The 16,562-nt window shown below is 47.0% G+C and overlaps 1 long non-coding RNA gene across 1 annotated transcript in view; it reads right to left on the reverse strand.

The window, feature by feature from the left end:
* Positions 1-3,653: 3,653 nt before the first annotated feature.
* LOC140430023 (uncharacterized) overlaps positions 3,654-16,562 on the reverse strand; it is an 81,332-nt gene continuing 68,423 nt past the window's right edge. The window contains exon 3 of the long non-coding RNA XR_011949281.1: positions 3,654-5,238. This is a non-coding gene — a long non-coding RNA (uncharacterized lncRNA). The remainder of the gene's footprint in view (positions 5,239-16,562) is intronic.

The following is a 16,562-nucleotide window of genomic DNA, read 5'->3' on the forward strand; positions in this document are numbered from 1 at the left end:
TCCCATTGATACCCAAAAAAGATAAAGACCTTACGGGATGTGGATCATACAGACCCATTTCACTGCTGAATGTGGATGCAAAAATTCTTGCAAAGGTCCAGGCCAAAAGGCTGGAGGGCTGTGTACCAAAGGTGGTTGCGGAGGACCAAACGGGCTTTGTCAAGGGTAGGCAGCTCACAGCGAACTTCAGGCGGCTGCTGAATGTGATAATGATCCCCCCAGGGATCTCCCTGGATGCAGAAAAGGCCTTCGACAGAGTCGAATGGAACTACCTCCTCGACGCACTAGAACGGTTTGGGCTAGGAGCGTGGTTCACCGCCTGGGTGAGGCTCCTGTACAACGCTCCCAAAGCAAGTGTCCAAACTAACACCATCAGCTCTGAATACTTCCAGCTACAGAGAGGAACAAGACAGGGCTGCCCCTTGTCCACACTCTTGTTCGCGCCAGCGATCGAACCCCTGTCGATAGCCCTATGGGACGCAAAAAGCTGGAAGGGAATCGGGAGAGGAGACAGAGAGCACAGAGTTTCACTCGATGCAAATGACCTGCTCCTGTATGTCTCAAAGCCACAGGAGGGACTGAAGGCAATACTGCAAATAGTGAAAGAGTTTGGAACAAACGTAGCCTGGGCAAAAGCAAGGCATTCCCAGTGGACCCAAAAGGGGGAGGGACAGAGCTGAAGGGGCTCCCATTTAAAATGGCCCAGAACAGGTTCCGTTACCTGGGGATCCAAATAGCCAGAGACTGGACACAGATCCACAAGTGGAACCTGAACACCACTGGATTAGATCAGACAAACATGGGAGGATGAACTGGGGACAGAGGTAGGATGGGGACTCTGGAGCGAAGCACTGAGCAGGGTGAACTTCACCTCCTCCTGCGCAAGGCTCAGCCTCATGCAGCTCAAAGTGGTGCACAGAGCGCACCTGACCAGAACCCGAATGAGCAGGTTCTTCCCGGAGGTGGAGAACAAATGTGAGCGGTGCCTGAGGGGCCCGGCCAACCACACCCACATGTTTTGGGCTTGCCCCAGGCTTGCTGGGTTCTGGACAGCCTTCTCCGAGACAATGTCCAAGGTTGTGGGGATGAGGGTGAAGCCAGGCCTGATAGTGGCAATCTTCAGGGTATCGGAGCAGCCAGGGTTATACATGGGGAAGGGGGCCAACGCCCTTTCTTTCGCTTGCCTAATTGTGCCGGAGAATCCTGCTCGGCTGGCGATCGGCAGCACCACCCACAGCTGCAGACTGGCTCGCTGACCTCTTGGAATTTCTCCACCTGGAGAAGATTAAGTCCAGTTTCCGAGAGTCAGAGGAAGGCTTCCTGGATACTTGGGGACAGTTCGTCGGCCTGTTCCAAAACCTGTTCGAGGCCAGCAGCGAGGAGTAAGCTAAGGGGGGGGAAAAAACATAGATGGGGAACCAAAGGACTGCACAACCCGAGAAGGAGGGGGGCGGAAGGAAGGTGGGGAAACCACAAGAGAAGCGGAAGGGTGCTGAAGCCAATGGAGGAGGGGGGGGGGGGGGGGGAGGAAGGGAGGGAAGGAAGGGGGGTTGAGGAAGAGGGGGGGGGGGAATCAATGACCTAGGCAACAAAAGTTACATAGAGTTAGTTAAGTGAAAATGAAAATTTAGCCCTGTGCTAAACCAGCCCCTTATAACGGACAAAACAAACCTCTGTAAAACAAAGTAAATTAGCGCGGGCAAGAAAAATGTAATATATATATATACACAGTAAATGTTTATAAATATGAGAAAAGCCAATAAAAAGAGTTTCAAAAGAAAAAATATATATATTTATCTTCTAAATTACGTTTCCAGCCTTTCTAACAGAAATAAATTATTTATTATTTAATTGTCTCACAATTAAGGCTGTCTGCTTAACAAATCTAGCTGGTTTCTAATAATACTGGTTTAGTTTTTAGCAGAAAATGCTTAAGAGCATATTGGGCGGGATTAAGAGCTGTTCATGCCGGCGGGAAATTCCAGTCCCACACCGGCACACAGGTTTCCCAGCGATGAGGGGTGCAGACAATGGGAAATCCCGTTGACAATGGAGGGACTTGTAGATCCCGCTGGCGAGCTGCCTCCGCCACCAAAAACACACGGCGGGGTGATCAATAAACCCCACTCATCAATTCAAACTATAAAATGATAATCACATTCAAACTAGTGATTTTGAAATTACCAAACACCAGGATTTTGATTAATTGCATTCTGAGATACCAACACTGTGAAGCAAATTTTAAGGAATGAACTGACAAATTTTTTGTAAAAATGCATAAACCAGTGACAACCTACAATTCTCTTTTGCAATTTTTATTTTTATTTTTAGAGGTCCTTCATTAAAAGCAATATACCACAATACTTTATGATATGCTTTTTTGATATGATGCACCTTTGCAAATATGTAGCTTTAAATAGTTGACATCACATTTAGACATCTTTAATTTACAGTCCCTTTTTCATTCAAGACATGTGGGCTTTGTTGGCGAGGCCAGTATTTATTGCACTTGAGAAGGTGATTGTCAGCATCCTCCTTGAACCATCCCAGTCCATTTGGTGTAGGTACACCCACAGTGCTGTTGGGGAGTTCCAGTATTTTGACACAGTTACAGTGAAGGAATGGCGATATATTTCCAAGTCAGGATGCAGAGTGGCTTGGAGTGTAACTTCTAGATGCTGGTGTTCCCAGGTATTTGCTATCATTGTCCTTCTAGATGATTACGGTCAAATGTTTGGAAGGTACTGCCTTAAAGGGCCTTGGTAAGTTCTTGCAGGGCATCTTGTACATGGTACACACTGTGCATCAGTGGTACAGAAAGTGAATGTTTGTGGCTGGGGTGTCTGTTAAGCAGGTTGTTGTGGCCTGGATGGTGTCATGATATGCAAACATGCAACCAATGAACACTCAGAATAGGACACAACCAATGGGCAGTCAGGACACTCAGAGGTGGCATCACCACAAGGAGGCATGACATAAACACTATAAAAGGGATGAGGCACACACACCCTGCCTCTTTCCACAGACAGACATCTAGAGAGTTAGACAGGGTTGATCAGCAGCCTCACATCCCAGCACGTGGCTTAGAGCAAGCTGGTACAGTTAGACTGAGTTACTACAGTTAGATTAGCAGAGAGTCGAACTCATTTGAGAACTGTGTTAATAGTTCAATAAACACGTTGAACTCATTTCAGAGTCTGGAGCATCCTTTAGTTAAGACTGCATCAAGTAGCAGCCTGCGTTATCCGAAGCAGCATAACACAACAGATGGTGTCAAGCTTCTTGAGTGTAGTTGGAGCTGCACTCATCCAGGCAAGTAGAGAATATCCCATCACGCTCCTGACTTGTGACTTGTAGACAAGTTTTGGTCAGTCAGGAGGTGAGTTACTCAGGGATTCAGCAATGGTAATGCCATTGAATGTCAAGGGGTGATGATTAGATCTCTCTTGCTGAAGACCGTCATTACCTGGCACTTGTGTGGTGTGAATTTTACTTGTCAGTCCACGCCTGGATATTGTCAAGTTTTGCTGCATTTGGAGATGAACTACTTCCGCATTGTTGCTCTTAATAGCCTTACTTTTATTAGCTCTAATTCTGTCACTTTTGTTCACGAGTCGCCAGGTATCTTTCTGATACCGCCACGTGGTTCAAGCTCTAGTTATGATTAATAAGACAGCACACCGCTTAGTAAGAGTAAAATCAACGGTCATTTATTATATATAGCAATCAATACTTATACAATAATCCTACTTTCTAGACTACTACCTACCACTACAGGCCAATACTTAACTTTGGGAATGGCCCACCAGGTCAGGGAAACGAATAGCTTATCGAATTGGGTCTGGCCTGCGGGATTCAAAGGCTGATACAGGTCGATGGCTAGGAGTCTCTATCGGGTAGCGATCGCTGGAGTCAAACTTAAGGTTTCTTGTCGATGGTTCTTGCGAAGGTTGCGAGCAGGAGAAGGAGGGAGAGAAGGGTCGATCTGAACTTGGCCCCTTACTCTTATAGTTCCCAGGGGCTTCCCGCCTCTCGGGGCGGACCTTGACCCTGGTCCCAAGTGATTGGACTGGGTCCCAATCACTGGGTTCGATATGCTCCAATAATGGGGCGATTCCTTGATCGGGGGCTGGTCGTTCACCTTTCTTTGTCTCGGCCTCTGCTGGCGCCGAGAGGTCTGGATCGGCTTTCAATTGCTAATTTATTGCAATGTTCCTGGGGATAGCCGATTAAACTGCAGATGGCTAGGTTGATGTGCTGCTAATGGTTGCAGGTATCGATCTGGGCCGACTTCCCCAGAGCCGAATACACTGTTCTATCTGCAGCTGTCCGTTTGTGCCCTGTTGGCTGATTTTCCCATCAGCCTTTTCGGTTAGCCATTTTACATCGGGTTTTTTGCCAAATTAATCGGGAATCAGCCATTTTAGGTGGCTACATTTCCTCCTTGTGATCCTAACGCGAAGCGTGAAGGATGACATAAATTTTGTCCTTTCGGTTCCCTGACCAGGGGGGACACCTCCTACATGGCCACTACTCTGACCCTAGTTATGCACAAAATTTTTTACCTAAACAATTCTAAGGGCGCTATGTCAGGCAGGGGCATGCATTTACAAAATAAAAAACTTGGCACCTCGAATTTTACCTAAATACACTATACTCACTAAACATTGCATTATCCTATCTTCCCACAACATACAACAACAATCATAACATTCAATATACTCTTTCCTGGCTTGGCAGTCAAGCTCAGGATCATACATTTTTTTGTTCATGGAAAGTTTTGTACATCTTTCATTTACAGAAAAACGCAAGTGCATGTTCTTTATTATCGTGTTATAGGTCGCGGGTGTCGGGGGTCTGGTCATAACCGGATATAGGGGATCGGATCCGATATACTGGGGTTCGAGCGCGGTACGCTCTCCTTCTCCATTTGCGGAGGCGCAGAGTCTGCAACGCTAACAGTGCTTCAATCACGTAAGACATGGAGTACCAGGTTATGAACCTGGCACACCAGGAAGATGCAGTGTCGCCGGTGACTGGGCTTTGGGTACTGCGGGGCAGTGAAACATTAACGGCAGGGGGGTTTGGAGTAATGGGGTCCGCGTTCCCGCGCAACCAAATGTTCATCACAAAGATGTTGAGCACGATGAAAGGGGTCCTCATGGCTGTCCTGGCTGTCCTCTTTCCTTTTCCTTCTCATGGTCTTTTGTTTTCTCCGGTTCTGGAGCCTCTGGAGTTCTGTGAAAACAAGCATAGTATCTGTAACTACCTTGGTTTAATATCCAGTGTGTTAGTGTGTCTGTCCTTTAGGGGCCAATTATACCCTTATAATTGGTCACTATGTGTGACTCCCTCGTTTTTTTTTTCAAAACAATTTTTAGGACACGGCACACTTCCCAATGACGGACCAGTGCTGATTTACCATCCGAATGTTCCAGGATGTAAATAACATATGGCAGCAACCTAAAGGTCGCCCCCCAAAAATAAAACTTTTTGAAATGAAAATGTCAAATGAGGTGCGTATGGGCCGCGACGGGTAAGATTTGGATGGAGTCCCCGGGTAGGACGGCTACCAATGCCATATTTCCCCTACCCGAGCGTTTTTGACCAACGGGGGGGGTCCCCAGGCAGGGCGGGTCTCACGCCGTTTCTCCACTGCCTGAGCAACCGACAAGAACGGGCAAAAATGGAGTCATCGTGGTGGGGTTGCTACAGTGATTCTATCCTCGAATCACAAGAGCAGCTACGATCGGGCATCTGGTGAGCAGGTATCTGCTGAAAAGCTAGTTCCGCTGAACAAGCGTCTGGTCTGTTGACCAGGTATCTGTAGACAAGTTGGTACCGCTGAACAAGCGGCTGGAAAAAAATTTACTGTGGGACGAACAACATAAAACAAACGTACGAACAACATAAAACATCCTGCAGGTTCCATCAGGAAGGACAACACTTCCCAAGTGTCTCCTTTAAATCATCATGTGGACACCTCAGTTCTCGGTTGCGAACAGGGTCGCAAAGGGGTTGGCGGCTTGGGGGTCCGACTCGAGGTCGTCCCCTTCTCCCGGGTGCCAAAGTCTGGAGTGAATTAAGGCTGAAAGGGCTGCTTGGTGTGAGTTGGGGTTGCTCTCGTCGTTGCGGACGAGTCTGTAGGAGTTGTCGCGGTACCAATGGGTTGTGTCGAGTTGTGTGGGGACAAAGTCGGGGTTGTCCGTGTGGTTTGGTGGTCGGTGGTGGGATTTGTTTAGAAAAGTGATCATGAAGGGATCACTGGAGTCGAAATCGGAGTCGCTGGGTGTGGGTCCGGTTGTATGGGGATAGTAGGGAGGCGTGCTGTGGCTATCGTCCGAGTCACAGTCGCTGTCTCTGCTGCTGCAGTCTGTGGGTGTTCCGGGGCGGAGTGTAGATTTTGGGAGTGGAGTCGAGGGTGAGTCCGTGTCTGGGCTGGACGTGGTGGGGGTTGGTCTGGTTACGTGGCTGTGGGGGGGGGGGGGGGGGGGGGGGCGGGGTGGTCTGCTGCGTCAAGCATGACGTGGTGGGCGTGGTTTGACTGTGCTCCATAAACCTTCAACTGGTTGATATGAAACCACGCAGTCTTACCATTTGGGTATTTGATTTTATATACCGATGGGCTTACTTTATCCGTAATGGAGTACAGACCCGAGTATTTCGGAGACAGGCATGTGCTGGGGTTGTACACAGACAACATCACTTGTTGTCCTATATCATACTCCGTTGCATGTACTGCCTTATCAAAACAGGCCTTGCTCTGTTTCTTTTTGGTGCCCAATTTAACTGCGGCTGCTAACTGAGTCGTTTTTACATTCGCAACTAATTGCTGAACGGCTTTCTCGTGGGTGAGGGCCGTTACTTCAGGGCTGGTCAGGTCTAAATCTAACAAGTACTCTGTCCCTTTCATGGGGCATCCGGTCATGAGAGTGTGTGGGGTGTAACCTGTGGAGGTGGAAACAGTGTTACGCAAAAATATCAGCGCAAAGGGGAGGACTGAGTCCCAAGTGGTGTTGTTCTGCTGGACCATTTTTCTGAGGGTTTTTAGGGTCCGATTCATGCGCTCCACTATACCACTCGACTGTGGGTGGTACGCAATGTGGAATTTTTGGGTAATGCCAAATATCGTGAGGACATTCTGCATGACCCGTCCCGTAAAGTGAGAACCTTGGGCCGATTCAATACTGCGGGGGAGTCCCCATCTTGTAAAGATGTGGTGTGTTAGGATCTTGGCTGTGGTTTTCGCGGTGTTGGTGCGAGCTGGAAATGCTTCCACCCACTTTGTAAAAGTGTCTATGACCACCAGAACATATTTATAGCCATTCCTGCAAGGGGGCAATGGACTTATAAAATCAATCTGGAGGTTAGTCCAGGGGCCGTTAACGGGTCAGGTGTGGCTGAGTTGTTCTGTGCGCAGATGAGGCATTTCTCAATGTAATGGGATACATCTTCCTTGAGATTTGGCCACCAACAAAGCTGTTTGAGGTGCGCTGTAGTGGGATCGATTCCCTGGTGTCCATGACCATCATGGAATAAACAGATTAATTGGTTCCTATCCTTCTCAGGAACTACATAAAGGGTGTCCTTTAACACCACACCGTCATGTGTGGTCGGTGTATTTCTGAACCTCTCGTAGGAGGCTGGAAACTTCCCTTTCACGATCTCAGTGAGAGCGCTATCCTGCTTCTGGGCCTCTACTAGATCTTCGATCCTAGTCTGCGTGACCTGAACTGCACTCACTGGCGTACTCACTAGGGCGCTTTCGGGGGGCTTCCAAAAGTACCCATGTCTGGATCCTGCCTTAGCCAGTGCGTCGGCTTTTACATTTCCAGGGGGGGAGGAACGATGGTGGCTGCGGACTTTTATAATGCCAAATGTCCTGCCCTTGGCCTTTTGCAAAATATGGCGGAGTAATGGGGCAGAGGGGAGGGGTTTCCCATCCGCGGAAACAAATCCTCTTGTTTCCCAGAGGGGCAGAAATACCGTGAGGCTGTTGCAGACATATAGGCTGTCTGAATATATGTCTGCTGGGCTGGGGAAGGAATCTGGGTGCTCTACAATGTATGCGATGGCCGCAAGCTCTTCCGCCTGCGCGCCTAAGTATCCGGGTAATTTTAATGCGATTGCCTCGAGGGCGCGTCCCTGCGCGTCTTCAACATAAATCCCACAACCTGTTATGCGTTGCCCATCTAAGACTGTGGAAGATCCATCCACATAGATCCTTATGGGTTCACACGTGTTCGGGTGAGGGGGGCTCTGAGATGGAGTGGCTAATTTTCTGGGGGGTGTTTTAGCTATAAAGGGGCCTGTGTTGTGGTGGGGAGAGATGATTTCACACTCATGGGGGGTTCCGGGGTACTGTAAATTATCCGCTAAGTAGGTGTGAGTCTTTGTCCGTTTTACTGTGATGTCCCGTCCTTGTGAGAGAAGGGTCCACCTAGCTGCGCGGATTTGGCTGACAGTACCGTCTTTAAGTCGTCCGTCCAGTAAAGTTTGGGTGGGGGTGTGTTCGGTCAGAATGGTGATGGGGTTCAGTCCGGTAATGTAGGAAAAGTACTGGACTGCCCAGAAAACTGCGAGCAGGTGCCTCTCACAGGCTGAGAATCCCTGCCCCACAGCATCTAAAATCCAGGAGGCATAAGCCACGGGTCTTAGCTGGTCATGCCGTTCCTGTAAGAGCACGGCTGAAAGGGTGCGGTCTGTGGTCGCTACCTCTATTGCGTAAGGGGAAAGCGGGTCTGGAACTTGTAGTGCGGGGGAGGCTATGAGTGCCTGTTTTAATGATTCCACAGCATCCGTATGCTGCGGAAGCCATTCCCAGGGGGCTCCTTTCTTTAGGAGGTCTGAGAGGGGCGCTGCCTTGCTGGCGAAACCGTCAATGTGGTTTCGGCAATAGCCAACCAGTCCTAAAAACGACCGGAGGGCTGAAACGTTCTGGGGAAGGGGCAATTTAGCGATCGAGTCAATTCTTTTATGCTCGATCTCGCGTTTGCCGTGTGTGATAATAGTACCCAAATATACCACTTTCTCTTCCAATATCTGGGCCTTTCTGGGGTTGACTTTACATCCAATGGAATGTAGTACTTCCAGGAGTTCGGACAGAAGCTCAATGTGCTCTTCCTTGGTGTCTGTCTGCAGCGGTAGATGATCTACATACTGTACCAGACATTCGGGGCGATAAGATTTTGCTAGTCCATTTGCCAGCTGTCGGTGGAAAATGGAGGGGGAGTTGTGGAAGCCTTGTGGCAGGCATGTCCACGTGTACTGCTGCGCTCTGAAAGTGAAGGCAAATTTATACTGGCACGCCTTTGCCAAAGAATGGACCAGAATCCATTACTGACGTCCCAAACCGTGAAATATCGGGCATGGAGTCCCTGTTTGAGCATGGTCTCGGGACTTGTTGCTAAGGTGGGTGCTGCTGCGGGGGTGACTTTATTGAGTTCCCGATAATCAATGGTTAAGCGCCATGATTCGTCGGGCTTTCTCACTGGCCAAATCGGGGCGTTATTAGTAGAGGCTACCGATCTTAGTACGCCCTGCTCTAATAAGCTCTCTATAACCTTTAGGATTTCTCCCTCTGCTTCTAGGGGGAATCCGTACTGCTTTTGGGGTCTAGGGTCCGGTCCTGTTATTTGTACGGAGCCAGTCATCCGTCCACAGTCGTGCTTGTGGGTCGCGAATGCTGCCCTGTTCTTTTGCAGGACTGCCCTAACCTGTCTGTCCGTGCTGTGTGTGGTGGGGTTGAACCAAAACTGCGCTAATTTTGTTCATGTAGTCCCCGATGGTGAGCGTTGCGGGGGCTTGAGCGGATTTCACCATCTTCCAGACACATTGGTTGACTGGATCGAAAGATAGGTGGTGGGAATTCATAAAGTCGATTCCCAGAATGTGTTCTGCTGTGGGGGGCAGGTCGACTAAAACTACGGGGTGTTTTGTGGTAATGTTTCCTATTTGAATGGGTACAAGGGCTGTGATGTGTCCCTGCTGTGAGTGGCCTGTCAAGCCACTGAGGGTGATAGTGGCTGTAGTGGGCCACATGTCCTTACCAAGGGTGGAGGAATTTAAGGTGGTGCGGGACCCTCCTGTGTCCCAAAGAAACTCGATAGGCTGTCCCCGAATTTTCGCTGCGACTACGGGTCGCCCTGACCTATCCCAAAGGGTATCGCAGATCCAACTGGGGAGCCTGTACACCGTCAGTCCATTCCGGTCAAGTCTGTCTGATCCGACTGTGCGCTAACGCTATGTATGGGCTCTGCCTTTTTCTTACTGAGAGTGCCTGTCTGTTGGGCTCTCTGTGGCTTTTTAGGGGCATGCACTCTTTATCAAAATGTCCCAACTGTCCGCAGTTGTAACATTCTTGCGGTTTTGCTGGCGGGCTGCTCTTTCCCTCATTTACCCAGGCGGGGATGTGAGGAGTGGTTCTTCCTGCCTGCGGCGGCTTGCTTTTCCTCGGGGGTTTTAGCGGCGGGTTTATTGTGAACAGACTGTTCCCAAATGCGGGACAATCTTTTAACCACCCACTTCTCATTATGAGCCTCCTCCGAGGGATTATAATTACTACAGGCATTCTGTCCTGCCTCTGTGGCATGGGAGATAAGGGTGCGGGTCCATTTGGCCATATTATCTGGGCACGGTCTACGTCTCCGAAAACGGCTTCGAAGTGAATCCACAAGCGTCCTGCGAACGCTGTGGGGTGTTCAAACTTCTTCTGCCTGCACTTATTTAGGCCATCTACGGGGTCGCCCCGGTTATACCCGATCGCATCCAGGATCGCGGTATGCATTTCTGCAAGGGTGCCTCCTCCTACATTCTGTGGGTCGGGAAGGGCTGCTGCTACCGATGGGTCTAAGTCTAGAACCATGAGCTTTACATGCTCTCTCTCATCCAGGCCGTACATGGTCGCCTGGTGTTTGACGGTGGCAAAGAAATGGTGTGGGTCTGAAGCGGGGAGGAACGGTGTGATTTTTGCACACACGTCCCGTAATTGGGTTACTGTGAGGGGGGTGGAATATAGGAATTCCGCTTCGTCTGATGTGGCGGTGCGGTGGGTTGTTACAGGGTTCATCGGAGCCTGAACTACCTGCTGTGTAGGGGGTGGGGTGCTTTTCTCCTTTGGGGCTTTCCCTGCTCACATGTTCCCTGAACATATCTCTATGCTGTTTCCTGCAATTCTTCCCAATCAGGGCCGTCTTCCTGTTCTAAACTTCCCCCAAAGTTTTCTTGGAATCCCTTTTGGACAGAAAGCAGTGATTGCAGGTCTGCAATTTGCTTTCGGCACTTCGCATGGTCTATGGTGCTCTGCCTTTGTTCTGTGGTTGCAGTGTGGAGCGCTCTCAAGGCTGCCTTGAGATCACTACATTGCTTCTGTAGCGTCGCCACCTGCTTCTCGGTCTCTTTCTTTACCAGGACTGCACGCTGCGTGTCCTGATAAGCCTTCTCGTACTGGGTTTGGAAACTGCTTAAATGCGCCAGACAAGACTGGTGACCCCGTTTGGCGTCAGCCACCTCTTCGTCCTTTGCTGCCAATTTCCTCCTTAACTCTAAATTCTCTTTCTCCACCTCGCATACATCGACTTTACTCATACGATGTATGCCCTCTACTTCTTTGCGGAGCGTCCTGACAACCTCCTCTGTGTCTCGCAATTGTGCCAGACAGGACACAATTGCCATTGGCTTGCGCACTTTTGCTAAGCTCTTCTTCTGGATTTCACTCATGTTCTCCCACCAAGTGTGCCCTATACTTCCGGGACCTGAGTCATCATTCCTGCAGAAATCATCCCACATGGGCCATCCTTTGCCCTTGAGATATTTCCGAATTTCCTCCTCCCAAATGGGACACTGTCCCACTCTACTGCTGCTGGTCGCTGCGACTGCCAATTCCTCGGGGTTCATGAGGCATTGCATTGCCTGCATGGCCATCTCTCCTATCTGCTTGCTTCGGTCGAATTTGGAACAGGGGGCGTAGATGCGGGTACGTCTTGCGCTAATTTCCGAAAATACAGACTTCCGACAGTTTTGACGCAACAAAAATCTATCAGTTTTACCTTATAGCCCTGTTAGTTTCGCATGCATACACACACTTCCGAATTGTGAATTATTAATCAGAACCGCTTGAACACTTGTGGGTTGTTTTTTTTGTTTCCAATTGGATTCTATTCAAATTTCTTGGGTTCTCCCAGAGTGGTTTTCCACTTCTAGATCAGGTCCCGTCAGGATGTCGCCAAAATGTTGCTCTTATTAGCCTTAGTTTTATTAGCTCTAATTCTGTCACCTTTGCTGACGTTACATCGGGTTTTTGGCCAAATTAATCGGGAATCAGCCATTTTAGGTGGCTACAGTATCAGAGGAGTGGCAAATGGTGAACATTGTGCAATCACAGAAAACATCCCCACTTCTGACCTTATGTTGGAAGGAAGGTCATTGATGAAGCAGCTGAAGGTGATTGGGACTTGGACACTACCCTGACGAACTCTTGCAGTGATACCCTGCAGCTGAGATGATTGACCTCCAACAAAAACAACCACCGTTATTTGTGCTGGGTATGATTCCAATCAGTGGAGAGTTTTCCCCTTAATTCCCATTTATTCCAGTTTTGCTAGGGCTCTTTACACCATATCTGATATCAAATGCAGTCACTCTCACATTGCCACTTGAGTTCCGCTTTTCTCTCCGGGCTGGTTTAGCACAGGACTAAATCTCTGGCTTTGAAAGCAGACCAAGGCAGGCCAGCAGCACGGTTCAATTCCCGTACCAGCCCTCCCAAACAGGTGCTGGAATGTGGCGACTAGGGGCTTTTCACAGTAACTTTATTTGAAGCCTCCTTGTGACAATGAGCGATTTTCATTTCATTTCATGTTTCAACCAAGGCTATAATGAGACCAGTAGCTGAGTGACCCTGGCAGAACACAAACTGAACCTTGTAGTGATCGCTGTATGTGCATGTACATAAGGGATTAATGCGTAATCAGTAGAATCAGATGATCACTAGAATGCAGTACCAACAGGGGTATAAAAGCAACCTCATTCAGCTCCTCTCTCGCTTTTGGCTGTACTGTGATGAGAGAGCAGGAGTATAGATTATCTCAGAGTTTTAGTGTAGATAAACATAGTCACTATATTTACATCTTGTTAACCTTATTGCTAGTATTAATATTAAAGTAAAGAACTCACAAAATGATAATAATAATAATCTTTTATTATCACAAGTAGGCTTCAATGAAGTTACTGTGAAAAAACCCTAGTCACCACATTCCAGCGCCTGTTCGGGGTGGTCGGTACGGGAATTGACCGACTTGCTGGCCTTGTTCTGCATTATAAGCCAGCTGTTTAGCCCACTGTGCTAAACCAGCCCAGTTACTCAATAAATCTTTTGTTACTACTGGTCGACTTTGAGTCTTTTTCATCAAGATTCAGAAAACCTCATCAGCAACAGTATTGAGTAACATATATTACATTCAGTAGTATATCATAACATACTACAGAAGGGTAATGAAACATGGTACCAGGATAATTGGCTTTAAAAGAACAGTAATGGTTAGATTAGGTTCGAGAAAAAAGAAAGAAAATGAAGTACCGACTGGTTGACTGTGGGAGACTTTGCAGCATTTGGATCATCGACGACCGACCTATTTGATGGACCACGTTCAAGCTCCACGGCAGCTGAAAACTATCAGTAACTGGAGAATGTTTAAACAGCAGTTCCAAATATATATGGCAGCTAATGATTTAAACACAGCCTCTGAAGAAAGAAGACTAGCACTGCTACTAGCAATAGCAGGGCATCAAGCAATAGAGATCTATAACTCCTTTAATTACTTGGAACGTGAAGAGAAAACTAAATTTAAAGTGATAATCACAAAATTTGAAGAACACTGTAAAATGCAGTCGAATGAGATCCTGGAAAGATTTAACTTTCGTAATAGGTTCCAGAGAAATAGCGAGCCAATCACTAATTTTGTTACAGACCTCAAGTTACTAGCACAAGCCTGCAATTTTGCTGCTTTAAGAGATTCAATGATAAGGAATTAATTGGTTGATGGATGATGTGATGAAGGTTTAAGGGAATAATTTTTACAAAAATATAATCCAACTCTAAAAATTGTGATTGAAAAGTGCATATCGCAAGATCAAAGAAAATCAGTACCTTGCGTTTTTACAAAGAAAGAAAGGTGCAAATATCCTCCACGTGGTTGAGGAAGTTAAAATGGTGTTGCAGCCTTCTAAACACCTTCTTCACGGCAGCAGCTTGCATTCAAACCAGTACGCACATGCACCTATCCATGAAAGACGCGAACCGGCAAAATTCCATTCTGCACATGCGCAAGAAGGCGCGCATGCGCAGTTGAAAAAAGAGCGCACTCTGGATGAAGATCGACTTGCACATGCACAATCGATGATTACGCATGACGTCACAAGCGTCATGATGTCAGAATACTCAGACCACGCCACTTAAAGGGAAACTGCCCAAAATCAAAAATAAAAGTTTTAAAGCTATAAAACACAAATATTTCACCTCAAAAGGCTGAACCAGCAGTTGAAAATAACTTTTGCAGCAACCTGGAACAAGCAGTTTGCTGCATCCAACATGAAGAGCACATTAACAAATCCAAAACTAAAGAAGATGATTTGTTAATTAAAAGTGAAGAGCATAATAATAAATCCGAAACCAAAGACGATGATTTGTTTATTAAAGAATACTACTCAGGCATGGCTGAGTTGTTTGGGTATGATAATCATAGCATCAGCAACACAGTTGAAAAGCTCAATACGGCTCTACTCATGGTTGATGAATCCAATACCATGATGCAATGGCAGATCGTTAATACATTGAATGACAGCAACCTGTCAAATAGCCAAGGAGAAAATGACGCAGCACAGAGAGTACTGACCGACTCCGTTGAGAGAGCGCTGATCGACTTCACAGACAGAACATTGCACGACTCCACACAGAGAGCGACAGAAGCCTCCACAGAGAGCTCATTGACAGACTCCAGAATGGAAGCAATAAAGACTCCAGAGCGACAACCATGCATGAAGAAGACTATGAAAGTCTACCCAGCTCATTTAATCAACAACAAGAAGACAATTAAAGTCTACCCATTGTATGTGAGAATAGTGACAATGTGATCACAATAAACATACAAGATGAGCAAGATCACAGCGAGACTGACAGATCTCAGCTCGACGATACAGAAGCATTCAACAATCAAAGTGAAACTATTCATGCGTCCAGTGTGACCGCATCAATTAAAGCCTCATCTACTCTTGACAACCTACAAGAAACTGAAATCTTGAAGACGTTGACTCCAGAAGAGGAGCACCAAGAAATCACAGATGACTCAAATCAATGTGGAATGACTCCAGAAGAGGAGCACCAAGCAAGCAAAGAGGAATTAAGTCAACCAGAAATGACTGATGTTACCAAGATGAATACAACATCTGATCATTCACACAAACCTCAAATCAAAGCGCTCAATGAGACATCAGACACCACAAAGGACACTGATACCGAGAAGTTTGAGAATGACTCAAATTATCCACCAGGAACAGTCATTGAGCACAACAAAAACAACAATGAAAACTACAACAAACAACAACAACAATGAAACAACAACCTGTACAACATGGTACAACTCTGCACATGAAGGACAATGTAACAGCACAGTTCAAAACAATGGCAAGAGTAAAAACATAACATGGAGATTGGTCACACAAAACAAATGTCAAACCAACGAATTTCACAAATTCATATTTGCTCCAAGACAAAGAAGCAACACAATTTTCAAGGCTGATGACACACAGAATCAATACCACAAGCACAAGAAAAAGACAACGTCAGACAAGTAACACAACAAGCAGCACCACACTCCTATATTGTAAAGTCTGATGAGGGTGTGCTGTTTAGACATAATCGGCGAGACTTACTAAAGGTTCAACTTCCTAAGCCTGACTTTCCAGAGTTGCATCTGCATGATTTACTCACTCGGCAACGCTATAAACCATCCATCAGTCAACAGAAGGGCATTAAAACTTCAGTGACTCAATGTTCACTCAGGAGATCAACTAGAAGAAGACGCAAACCCAATTGTTTGAACTTGTGAGCATTGGACTGATTAACTCATTGATTTTATGTAATGCATTTGCATTATGTTTGTTCTCAATTATGTTTGTTCAATTTTCTTTACAACGTACAGAAAATATGTAACACAAAGGAAAAAAAAGGGGATGTAGTGATCTCTGTATGTGCATGTACATAAGGGCTTAATGTGTAATCAGTAGAATCAGATGATCACTAGAGGGCAGTACCAACAGGGGTATAAATGCAACCTCATTCAGCTCCTCTCTTGCTTTTGGGCGTACTGTGACGAGAGAGCAGGAGTATAGATTAGCTCAGAGCATTAGTGTAGTTAAACATAGTTACTGTTATTAGATTTTGTTAACCTTATTGCTAGTTGATGGGACGTTTGCGAGTCTAGGGGCACTAGAGGAGAAGTTTGGGATACCCCCGGGAAATGCTTTCAGATACATGCAGGTGAAGGCATTTGTGAGGCGGCAGGTGA

The sequence above is a fragment of the Scyliorhinus torazame genome, chromosome 9, assembly GCF_047496885.1.
Source record: "Scyliorhinus torazame isolate Kashiwa2021f chromosome 9, sScyTor2.1, whole genome shotgun sequence".
NCBI lineage: Eukaryota > Metazoa > Chordata > Chondrichthyes > Carcharhiniformes > Scyliorhinidae > Scyliorhinus > Scyliorhinus torazame.